Genomic DNA, 13,346 nt, shown 5'->3' with positions numbered 1-13,346 from the left:
GAGGGGAGGTGGAAAGGGAGGGGAAGGCAGGCTCTGCAATTAAAATAGTAAGTAAGGTACTGACCCAAGAATACAGATGATGGAACAGAATAGAAAATCCCAAAAATAGACCCAACTGCATTAAAAATTTGGTATATAATACGTCAGTTGGGGGGGGGGAAGCCTTTTTATTAAGCGGTATTAGCATAACTAAATAAACCATACGGAAAATGATAAAATTGGTTTTCATAATAAGTTACAAATGATCAGACACCTGATTGTAAAAAAAATGAAAACAAGTACTAGGAAAAACATGGGTGAATTTCTCAATGTATTATGAACAAAACCTTTCCAATTATGTCTCAAAATCCAAAAGATTTGCAAACAACTACTTAAAAATAAAAAAAAATTTGTCCAGCCCCTGCATACAAAAAATGCAAAACAAGGAGTTTGACGATGACAACCTGAGAAAACATATTGCAACATTAGAGACAAAGGGTTAATATTCCTAAAATATAAACCGTACAGATAGAGAAGAAAGCAGCCAACAAACCTACAGAAAAATGGGCTGAAAAATTGAACAAACAGTTCTCAGGAAAAGACCTAGGAATAGCTCACAAGCCTATGGAAACATGCTCACACATAATAAAAGACCTACAAATTAAACCTACACTGAGATACCATTTCTTACTTATCCTGGCAAGATCTAAACATCTGACAACATACTCTGCTGGTGAGAGAATGTAGGAGAATATTCTACACATACACTGCTCATCATTACACAAGATGATACAACCTCTGTGAAAGGGAATTTAGCAACATCTCCCCAAATTACTCATGTATTTACCTTTTGATGTAACAATCTCACTTCCAAAGATCTCAAAGATACCGTGTGTACAACAAATGGTGAAAAGATAATATGCACAAAATTATGTTATCCCAGCATTTTTACAGTAACAAAAGACTAGAAACAACCAAAATGTCCATCAATAGAAGAGTTGCTGAATACACTAAAGGAAACTGTGAAACTGGAAAAAAAAATTAATAGATTTTATATACTGCCAGAGTATGATTTCCCGAATTTTTTTTTAAAGGGGTGGAGAAAAATACATAGAATACTACTTGTATATTAGAAAGTAACAAGGGACAAATATATATATATTTTATATATATATAAATATATATATATATGTTTTTTTTTTTTTTTACGGCTCTGAGATAAAATTCACATGCAATAAGCTACACAAAGTGCAGTCTGGTATTCATATGGTGATATATGAATACACCTGTGAAACCCCGATCACATTCAAACTGAACGTACCCTTCACCTCCACAAGTCCTCTCCTCCCCTTGGTAATCCTACCTCCTGCCACTTGCTGACTGGGTCCAACCCCACGCCAAGCAGAATTTCTATAATAGTTCACATTTCCTGCAGTTTTATATATGGAATACATAATACACCATGTATTCTAATTCTCTGGCTTATCTCAGCCTAACTGGAGATTCACCCATGTTGCTCCCATACATCAATAGGTTCTCATTGCTTTTTATTGCTCAATAGCATTCCATTGTATGCATATATCACAGTTTGCTTATTTACTCAGCTGTTGATCTGCGTTTGAGGGTCCCCCCACCCCCGCCAATTTTTGGCTTTTACAAATAGAGGGGCTATGTATATTGATATACAAGTCCTTTTATGGATGTAGAATTTACCAGGGGTACATGCTTAGCAGAGGGATGACTGGATCCTTTGACATCTACTTTTTTAAGAAGCCGACAAATGGTTTTCCAAGGTGATGTGCCTTTTACACACTGCCCATCAGCAGTGTGTATTTCCAGCTCCTCCACACCTTCTCCCATACTTAGTATTTTAATTTTAATCACTTTTTAATTTTAGTCAATCTAATAAGCATATAGTGATAATTCATGGTGGTTTAAATTTGCATTTCCCCGAGAAGTAATGATGTGCATTTTTAAAATGTGCTTATTTCCTATGCACATATCTTCTTTGGTGAAGTGTTACTTTACTGAGTTATTTCTTATTAAGTGAGCTTTGATAGTTCTTTATATATTCCAGACAGAAGTCCTTGTTCAGGTACATGCTTTGCAATGATTCTCTCCTAATCTGTGGCTTGTCTTTTCATTCACCTAATAGTGTATTTTGGAAAGCATAAGTTTTTATTTTGATGAAATCGAAATTATCAAATTTTTCTTTTATGAATGAATCCTGCTTTTTGTGTCAAACCTAAGAAATCTTTGGCTTAATTTTTTTTCTAGACGTTGTATAGCTTTAGGCTTTACATTCACTTCTATGAAGCATTTTGAGTTAATTTAGGTTTGACTGAGGTATGGTTCAATTTTTTGCACAGGGATATTTACAATAGTTCTAGTACTGTTTGTTGAACAGACTTCTCTTTCTCCACTCTGTCTCTCCTCCTTTGTCTGAAGCCCACTGCCGGGTGGTATGGATCTACTTCTGGGTTGTCTATTCTCTGTTCCAATAATCTTTTTGTCTCTCTTTACACTGATACCATGCTCTCCTAATTACCACAGCTTTATTCTAAGTCTTGAAATCAGGTCATGTTTATGCTGTTCTAGGCCCCTTGAATTTTCCATATGAATTGTACAATCAGCTTGTTGTTTTCTTAAAAAAAAAAAAAAAATCCTGGTGAGACTTTGATCAGGATTACGTTGACTCTGGGGATCACACAGGGGAGCTTAATATTTGATACACCGTTTGTCACAGTGACAATATGATAGCATAACAATATTTAGTCTTCTCTTGAACAATGTATATCTGTCCGTGCATTTAGGTCTTCAATTTATATCAGCAATATTTTATAGTTTTCAACTATAGGTCTCACAGTTTTACCAGATTTATCCTTAAGCAATTCATATTTCTTGATGCTATTTTGCACTGAAAGGTTTTTTTAAATTTCAATTTCCAATTGTCTGCTACAATTTTACTCCTTCCTTCCCAACCTGTATGCTTTACTTCTTTTTCTTGCTTTAATACACTGGTCATTGCCTCACTGTGCCCCACTATAATGCTAAACAGGTGTGGTGAGAGTGAACATCCTTGTTTTGTTTCTGATCATAAGGGGAAGCATTTAATTATTCACCATTAAGTATGACGTTAGTTGTGAGTTTTTCATAGAGGCTATTTTAAGCCCCTGTCTATTCCTAGTTTGCTGATTACTTCTTTTTTTTAATATCTGTAATCAACATTGGATTTGTTCAAATGCTTTTTCTGTGCCTGTAGAGCAGAACATTTGGAAGTTATTTTTAAAATGTGTTAATATGTGACTTACATTGATTGATTTTCTAATGTTAAATGAACCTTGCATTCTTGGGATAAGCCATACTTGGTCATTATGTATTATCATTTTTATAGATTATTGGGCTTGATTTGCTACAATTTTATTTAGAATTTTTGTGCCTATGTTCATGAGAGATACTGGTCTGTGGTTTTCTTTTTTTGTTATATCTTGGTCTGGTTTGAACTGTGATGTATTTTCTCATCTTCAATTCTCTAGAAGAGTTTATATAGAATTAATACTATTTCTTCCTAATATGTTTAACTGAATTCACCAGTGAAGCCATCAGGACCTGGAGTTTTCTTAGCAGAAAGGTTTTTAACAATAAATGCAATTTCTTTAATAGCCCTAAGGCTTGAGTAGGCTTTTGCAATCTGTGTCTTAGATGGAATTTCTTCACCTCATCTAAACTATCAAATAAACATAAATTATTCATAACATTCCCTTTTACTGTTTTAATTTCTGTAGAATCTGTAGTGATGCCCCTGTGTGACTGCAGATCTTGGTAGTTTGTGTTTCCTCTTTTATTTCCCTGATCACTGGCTAGTGGTTAATCAATTTTATTAATCTCAAAGAACCAGCTTTTGTTTTCATTGGCTTTCCTTTTATTTTCTATTGAGTTATGCTCTTTATTTATTGTCTTCTGCTTCTTGAGGATCAATATGCTCTTCTTCTTCTAGTCTCTTATAGTACAAACTGAGGTCACTAATCTGAGATCTTTCTTTTTTTCTAATATATGGTGCTATAACTTTCCAAGTAATGCTTTACTGTTATTGCACAAACTTGATATGCTGTTTTCATTTTCATTCTGCTCAAAATACTGATTTCCCTCTTCTTTAACCCAGAAGTTATTCAGAAGTATGTCAGTTGGCTTCCAAATATTTGGAAATTTTCAAGAGATCTTTCTGTTACTGCTTTCTAACTCAGTTTTACCATGTCCAGAAAACATACTTTGTATGATATGAATCTTTTTTATTTTTTGAGATTCGGTTTATGACCCAGAATATGATTTATCTTGGTAGATGCTCCAAGTGCACTCAAAAAGCATATATATTCTGCTCTTCTGGGATGTTCTATAAATGTCCATCAGGTCAAGTTGGTTGACAATGTTGTTCACATCTTCTAGAACCTTATTCACATCGTCTATCAACTACTTAGAGAAGAATATTGAAATCTCTAATTATAATTATATACATATATCTATTTTTCCATTCACTTCTATCAACTTTTGCTTCGTGTACTTTAGAGCTCTATTATTAGGAGTCATCGTTATGACTAATGACCACTTTATCCTAGAAAGTAACTTTCTTTATCCCTGTTATATACTTTGCTCTAGAATCTACTTTGGTATTAATACAGCCACTCTAGCTTTCACTTGACTACTATTAGCAGGAGATATCTTTTTCAATCTTTTCAATTTTAACCTTTTTATGTCTTTTTAAAGTATGATTCCTGACGGCATCTATTTGGATCCTGCTTCTTTACCCAATCTAACCACGTCTGTCTTTGAATTGGGGTATTTAGACAACTTATATCTAATGTGATTACTTATATGATTAAGTTTAAGCCTAGGCATCTTTTTTTCTATTTATTCCATCTGTTCTTTGCTCCCTTTTTGCTCTTATTCTGGCTTCTTTCAGATCATTGAGTCTTCTTAATGATTCTAATTTCTCTCTTCTCTTGTTATTTTAGTGTTTTAGTGGTTGCTTTAGGGTTTATAGTGTATAACTTATCACAGTCCACCTTCAAGTGATACTGTACTACTTCATGTGTATAGTAAGCACTTTATGAGAGTTATTACCACTTCTCCATCTCCTGACCTTCATGTTATTGTTGTCCTGTATTTTATTTTGCGTATTTTTGAAACCCTATGCTACAAGAAGTTACATTTTAAAAACATTTAAATAGTAAGATGATGGTTTTATATATGTACTTATATGGTTACCATTTCTGGCACCCTTCACTCCTTTGTGTAGTTCCACTATTTCCACCTATTGCCATTTTCCTTATGCCTAAATAAAGGTCTTCCTTGAACATTTCTCAAGGCACAAGTGTGCCAGTGAATTCATTCAGGTCTTGTACATTGGAAAAAAAATCTTCATTTAATCTTTGCTTTACAGAATTATCTTCCTTGGTATGGTATTATAAGTCAACAATATTGTCCTTCAAGTATATTAAGAGATTTTATTCTACTGTATTCTGCCATGCGTTCTGATAAGAAATCTTGATGTCAACCTTATCTTAATCCTTCTCTATGTAAAGTGTCTTTTTTTTGTCTGCTTTTAAGATTGCTATTTATCAGGTACTTTTGAGCAATTTGATTATGATATACCTCAGTGCAGTTTTCTTCATGCTTCTTATGTTTGGGTTTCATTGAACTTCTTGAATATGTGGATCTATAGCTTTCATGAATTTTAGAAATTTTCAACCATTATGTCTTTAAATCTGTTTCTGGACACCTCTTCAATCCTGTCCTCCAGTGATTCCAGCTCCATTTACTAGGCTGCTTGAAAGTGTCCCACAGCTCACAGGGAATCTGATGAGTTTTCTTGAGTCTTTTTTCCCTGTGTATTTCATATTGAATAGCTTCTAATGCTAGGTCTTCAAGTTCACTAATCTTATCACCTACAATGTCTGATCTAGCACTACTTCCACCCCATATATTTATCATCTCTGTCACTGCAGTTTTCAAATCCAGAAGTTTGATTTGGGTCTTTTTAAAAAAAATATCTTTTATGTTTCTACTTAACTTTTTTAACATCCAAAATATAGTAATAAAACCTATTTTAATATCCTTGCTTAATTCTAACATCTCTGGTAGTTCTTGGTTGGATAGGCTGATTTTTCTCCTCATCATGGTTTCTATTTTCTTGCCTCTTTGCATGACTAGTGATCTCTAACTGGATGCCACACATTATGAACAAATGTGATGGCTACTTTTATGTCAACTTGAGTGGTTATGGGGCACCCAAATTAAACCTTAATTTTTGTGCTTTTGAGGATGTTTCCAGATGAGATTAGCATTTGAATCGATTCACTCAATAAAGTAGACTGCCCTTCCCAATATGGGTAGGCATCATCCAATCCACTGAGGGCCTGAAAAGAGCAAAATGCAAAAGGAATTCACCCCTTTCTCTGGGATTGCTTGAGCTAGGACATCATTCTTCTTCTACCCTTGCTACTCCTGTTCTCAGGCCTTCAGACCTGACTAGCATCTACACCATCAGCTCCCTTTGGGACTCAACCTGAATTACACCACTGGCTTTCCTGGGTCTCCAGTTTGTAGACAGCAGACTGTGGGACTCATCAGCCTCCATTTGTGCGTTTGTCAATTCCTTATAAAAAACCTCTTCTACCTATGTGTGTGGCTGTGTGTGGGTGTTCCCTATTGTGGCACAGAAGTGAGGAACCCAGAGTAGAGGAGACGGAGCTGAAAGTCCAGGGAAAGCAAGGCAGCTAAAACTCACAGGGCTGAGTACCAAGAGGAGGCATGGGGCGGGGTGAGAGAGCAAACACTCAGGGGATCCATGAAAGGTCCCCTTTGAGAATTCATCGGCATATGAGGTTGACAAAATTACTCAACATCAGAGAAACTATCCAATTGTTCCCAGGGAAACTGTTCCTGACATAGGGCCAAGAATAGTACCTTATGATTCTAGACCTGGATGAAGTACGCAGAAGGGTCTCGACTCAGACTAAATGCTGCTCGTACCTTGCCTAACAAACCTGAAACTCCAAGATGCCAAAGAATCAACTATTTCCTAGTTATTTACCTGAACAAACAGAACAAAGCTCAAGAATGTTGTTATTAGTCAAGGTTCTCTAGAGAAACACAACCTGGGACTCTTTCAGTGCAGTGAGCAGGCACAATTGGAGAGCTCACGGCACTTGTTCCCAATCTTTTGGGAATCACTGTCCTTTGTTACCTGATGCCCAGTGATTTGAAAATGGCTTCATTAATTTTGTCTGATTTTTTTTTTCTCTCCAGTTGTTTCGGTGACGGTAAAGCCAGTATCTCTAAATCTATCTTGGCTGAATGTGGAAATCATGTGATTTTTTTGGACTTTTTTTAATGTTTATTATTTTTGAGAGAGAAAGAGAGAGAGAGAGAGAGAGAGAGAGAGCAAGCAAGGAAGGGGCAGAGAGAGAGGGAGACATAAAATCAGAAGCAGGCTCCAGGCTCTGAGCTGTCAGCACAAAGCCCGATGCAGGGCTCGAACTCACAGACTGTGAGATCATGACCTGAGCTGTAGTCGGCCACCCAACCGACTGAGCCACCCAGGCACCCCCCTTGTGCTTATTTTTTAATGATAAGATAATGAAATTAATTTTAAAAATTATCCATAGAGGAGGGTAACAACAGGTTCAGTGGACCTGGGACAAAACCTTGACTTCTCCAAAGAGCATTTGTTTTATAAATTGGCTTTGGATCTTATAAATATGTTAGATACTTACAAAACAAAACAAACAAATACATTTAAAAGCAATCCCTAAAAAGTGAAAGCAAAAATGAAACAATTAACCTAACTGTATCAAGTTGATGGCAGGATGACAGAAAGGAATTATTTCAAGCATGCACTAGTGGGATATAGCTGAAAAACATCCTGAAAACATTTTCAATAATATATCGTGGGTGGCAGTGTTGGTATTGGTGTTTTTAATATTGTTGTGTGACTACTGTAAAATGAAGTAAATATGTTGACATCATTGAAAACTGGGATTTCCGACACTGGAGAAAGAAAATACATGTGTAAGATAGATGAGGTTAAGTACAATCCCTCTAGCATCCTGATTTTATTTTGGGAGTATCCATATGGAACCAAGATGAATACTGAAACACACAAAAAAACTCCATGTCTTTCTTAGCCTTGCCCTCTGAAAAGGCCTAGAAATCCCAACTCAAAAGCAATAAGCATCTTCGTATCCAGAATGCAGCTTTTAAATACTATTTCCCATTCAAAGAAATCAGGGGCTCCTTAAAGAAATAACTCCTTCAAGGTGCAGGCAGGAAATGTAGAGGATTAGAACACGCTGGCACACTAGAAAGCAAGGAAGGTGTCAGTGACCACTGGGTGGTGTCCAAAAGGCTCCGAAGCCAAGCTGAAGAGGCTCCCACTAGCCAAAAGTGGGAGAAATTGAGCACTGGTAAGAATAAGAACTACAGTGGATTGAAACACACCAACTATCTTCAAATTCATGACATCGTAATAATGATTAGAATAGAGTTAGAAGAAATACACCAAAAAATCCCTCTGGACATCTCTGGATAAAGCCAGGAAACCAAGTCATTATTTTGGAAACTATTTAAATAGAAAGAATCAAATATTTATACTATACAAACTAAATCTCAGTGTAAACAATACTTGACTATGTTTCTTTTTGAAGAAATATCCCAGCCTTTAAATGAAGCAGCAACAATATAATCACCATATCATCATTTTACACTTGATCTTAGCCAAAAGGCCGAGAAGCGATCCCTTAACACCATTTTGCACCATAATATATTAACAGACTTAGTCAATGTCACCAATGACTAGTGACATCAAAAGTAGAGGGACATCCAGGGATGTTGCCTCGGTGGCTCAGTTGGTTGAGTTTCCAACTTCAGTTCAGGTCATGATCTCGCAGTCTGTGAGTTCGAGCCCTGCGCTAGGCTCTGTGCTGACAGCTCAGAGCCTGGAGCCTGCTTCAGATTCCGTGTCTCCCTCTCTCTCTGCCCCTCCCCCACTCGTGCTCTGTCTGTCTCTCTCTCTCTCTCTCTCTCCCTCAAAAATAAACATTAAAAAAAATTAAAACACAAAAAGTAGAGGGACATCTATACATTAGATGCCTCCTGCTGAAAGCAAACATCTCCTGTTAAGTATCCTTGCCAATCAATATTGAAACTGAATCGGACTACCAATTCCCAGCAAATACAAAGAGTCAGAGAAACATGTTCAGTTACACTGGGGAATGTAGTTAGCAAAATGCAGAACACAATATAGCCCCTAGAGGCCAAACAAACCGTTTCTTCAATGAATACATTCCAACAACAACAAACAAAAGGAGAAAATCTACAGGCAGAGGAAAGGGTATACTTGCCCTCCCACTGAAATAACTAGAAAACTGGACAAAACACATGAAAAACACAATTTTCAGGTGGAGAACAATAGGCCGCACACAACCGTGACCCCTGAAGGAAGGGAAAACAAGGAGGTGAGCCTGCTGGTCAACCAGCTTCCTGCTTGGAAACACATTCTCACCTCAGCACAGGGAGAAGCCTCACAGAGCCCACCAATCTCCCTGAAGAGGAGAAGGCCAGAGTTCAGGGAGACCGAGGTTACTGAAATGTGCAGGGAAAGGTACCACAAAGACGGGGGCTACAAAGAAAAAGAGTTCCAGAAATCCGTGAGGGGGTTTCCTTCAGCCTTTGCTGAATTTGAAGCAGATCTGCCCAAGGTAAGAATCTCTAAGGACGGGCAAAAAAAGCCCCTCAGATGAAAAGAATAGCTGCCACCATTCTGAAAGCTGAACAAATCCCAGAGTTCTACACAGGCGTGGGAAGCAAATTGCGCTCCAGTCAGTTAGAGTGACCTGACATTGCCTGACATTCAGTAGATTCCAGAAGAATCACGCCTTAGGAGTAGGGCTATACTACCTCTAGAGTCAAGACAACTATATACACAATCTTAAAAAAGTCTTAAAGGGGCGCCTGGGTGGCTCATTCGGTTAAGCGTCCGACTTCAGCTCAGGTCACGATCTCGCGATCTCGCGGTCCGTGAGTTCGAGCCCCGCGTCGGGCTCTGGGCTGATGGCTCAGAGCCTGGAGCCTGCTTCCGATTCTGTGTCTCCCTCTCTCTCTGCTCCTCCCCCGTTCATGCTCTGTCTCTCTCTCTGTCTCAAAAATAAATAAACGTTAAAAAAAAAAAATTAAAAAAAAAAAGTCTTAAAAATAAGACTAGAAAGGATCAAGCTGGTCCACAAGTAACAACTGTCTAGCAAAGCAAACCTCAACATTTTAAAAAAGTCACTAAAAACCAGGCACTCAACAATGTAACATTCACAGCACCTGGCATCCAGCAACAACAAGGAATCACTAGAATCACTATGTGTAAAAATAGCAGGAAAGTAGGTTGACATGTAAAAAAAACACAAAAAAACAAAAAAACAACAGGAATATCCCATGAGTAGGAGATAAATCAATCTATAAAAACAGACCAAGAGGGGCGCCTGGGTGGCTCAGACAGTTAAGCATCTGACTCTTGATTTCAGCTCAGGTCAGGATCTCACAATTCATGGGATTGAACCCTGAGTCAGGCTCTGTGCTATTAGCACAGAGCCTGCTTAGGATTCTCTATCCCTCTCTCTCTGCCCCTCCCCTGCTCATGGTCTTTTTTTCTCTCTCTCTCTCTAAAGAAAAAGAAAAAGAAAAAAGAAAAAAAAAAACAAAACAAGAAGTTGCAACAGAGATGACAACTGGCTTGAAAAAATTTCTTTATTTTTTTCTGAAAAAATTTGAAAAGAATATTTTGAAGTTTACCTTGGCCATACTGACAAAAGGTGGAAGACATAAACAGAACCAAGTAGAACATTCAGAGCTGAAAATTAAACTACCAGAAATGAAAAATTCACTTGATGGGCTGAAACACAGATTAGATACTATGAAAGATGAATGAGGGGGCAGCACCTGGTGGCTCAGTCGGTCGAGCGTCAGACTCTTCTTGGTTTTGGCTCAGGTCATGATCTCTCTCATGGGATCAAGTCCCGTCTCAGGTTTAATCACTGAGCCTGCTTAGGATTATCTCTCTCATGGGATCAAGTCCCGTCTCAGGTTTAATCACTGAGCCTGCTTAGGATTCTCTCTCTCTGTCCCTCCTTTTGTGTTTTCTCTCTCTCTCAGAATAAACTAATAAACTTTAAAAATTAAAAAAAAAGTTTTTTTTAAAGATCAATGACCATGAAGACAGCAATAGGAATACCTAAACTGAAGCAAAGACCTAGAAAGCTGAAAAGCAACAAAAAAGAACAGGGCCTCAGTGACCTGTGGAACTACAGGAAGTGGTCTAACTTACATGTAATTGGAGTCCCAGAAGGAAAGGCAAGAGAGGAGGGATACAAAAAAATCTAAAGAAATAATGTGAAGACTCATCAAACTGTCCAGAGCAAGAGTGAATTTTACTGAAGGTAATTATGTTTCATTAACCTGACTTTTCTAAAAGGTGTTTATTCACAGATGACGTAATCACCTATCTACACAGAGAATCCTATGAAATCTACAAAAAAGTCCTAGAACTAATAAATTCAATAAGGTTTGAAGATACAAATATACAAAACCAGTTGTGTTTCTATGTATCAGCACAAAACAATGGTAAATGACATGTAAGAAAAGCACAATTTTACATCAAAAATCATGAAATACAAAGGCACACAAAATCTGTGTGAAACCTGTACCTGAGACCTACAAAATTCTGCTGAGAAACAAAAGATCTAAATGTGGAGATGAACTTACTTCATGGATTAGTTGCCTTAATATTTGTTGATATCGATTCTTCCGAAACGCATCTACAGATTCAACATAGTAACAAATAAAATCTCCAGAAGTTGGTTCTAAAATTTATATGGAACTGCAAAGGAACTGAAATAGCCAAAAGCAATTTTGCCGATTCCGAGACCTACTATAAAGCTATACCAATCAGAAAAGTGTGTTATCTTAGGATAGAAATACAGATCTATTGAACAGAGTGCAGACGGACACACAAATATGGTCAGCTGATTTCTACTCAAGTGCCAAGGTAATCGGAAGGGAAAAGAAATGCCACAGGAGCAACTGATATCCATAGAAGAAAAATATGCAACTTGACACCATTCACAAAAATTAACTCAACACAGAACAGAGACCTGAGCATGAAAGGTATAACTATAAAACTTCTAGAAGAAAGTATGAGAAAACATTTGCATCGTTGGAAGGGCCTATGATTCCTTAGGCAGGAAACAAAATGCACTAACCATAAAAGTAAAAATTAATAAAATCGTATTCACCAAAATTACAAATTTGCTCTTCAAAAGCAACATTAAGAAACTGAAAGTCCAAGCCATAGACTGAAAAAATTATTCATAATATATATTTGACAAAGAAGTTATAACCAAAATACACGAAGAACTCTTAGATCTTAATATTTATGAGGAAAAAAAATAATTTAAGAAAGGGCAAAAGAGGTGCGCCTGGCTGGCTCAGTTGGAAGAGATGTGATTCTTGATCTCCGGGTTGTGAGTTTGAGCTCCACACTGAGTGTAGAGATTACTTAAATAAATAAACTTTAAAAAGGGGGACAAAAGATCTGAAAAGCTATTTCGCACATGAACACACAACATGGTCATGTGAAAAAGTACTCATCATATATCACCAAGAAATATAATTAAAACCACAAAGAAGGGGGGTGCCTGGGTGGCTCAGTCGGTTGAGTGTCTGACTTCAGCTCAGGTCATGATCTCTCAGTCCGTGAGTTCGAGCCCCGCATCGGGCTCTGGGCTGACAGCTCAGAGCCTGGAGCCTGCTTCGGATTCTGTGTCTCCCTCTCTCTGCCCCTTCCCCGCCCATGCTCTGTCTCTCTCTATCTCTCAAAGATGAATAAACTTAAAAAAAACAAAAACAAAAACCCACAAAGAAGGGCGCCTGGATGGCTCAGTCAGGCGTCCAACTCTTGATTTTGGCTCAGGTCATGATCTCACCATCATGGGATAAAGCCCCACGTGGGATTCTATCTCCTTCTCTCCGCCCCTCCCCACTCATGCATTTTTTCTCTCTCTCAAAATAAAAAAATAAACTTAAAAAATTTTTTGAAAAACCCACAAAGACATATCTACTAGAATGTCTAAAATTTATGACCGATAATATCAAATGTTAGCAAATACGTGACCAAATGGAAGTCCCATAAACTGCTATGGAAGTATAAACTGGACAGTCACTCTTGAGAATTGTTCGACCACTCCTTTCCAGCTAAAACAAACTTACCATGTGGCAGGGCAGTTTCACTCCTAGGTATGAGTCCATTTTATACTTATAGTTCTCCA

At 37.5% G+C, this 13,346-nt stretch overlaps 1 protein-coding gene across 4 annotated transcripts in view; it reads right to left on the bottom strand.

The window, feature by feature from the left end:
* The window catches only part of MIA3 (MIA SH3 domain ER export factor 3), a 55,570-nt gene that overhangs the window by 21,337 nt on the left and 20,887 nt on the right, over positions 1–13,346 (bottom strand). The window lies entirely within an intron of this gene.

This window comes from Lynx canadensis, chromosome F1, assembly GCF_007474595.2.
Source record: "Lynx canadensis isolate LIC74 chromosome F1, mLynCan4.pri.v2, whole genome shotgun sequence".
In the NCBI taxonomy this organism is placed as follows: domain Eukaryota; kingdom Metazoa; phylum Chordata; class Mammalia; order Carnivora; family Felidae; genus Lynx; species Lynx canadensis.
The sequence above is the reverse complement of the archived record's forward strand: the minus strand, read 5'-3'. Positions and strand labels throughout refer to the sequence as shown.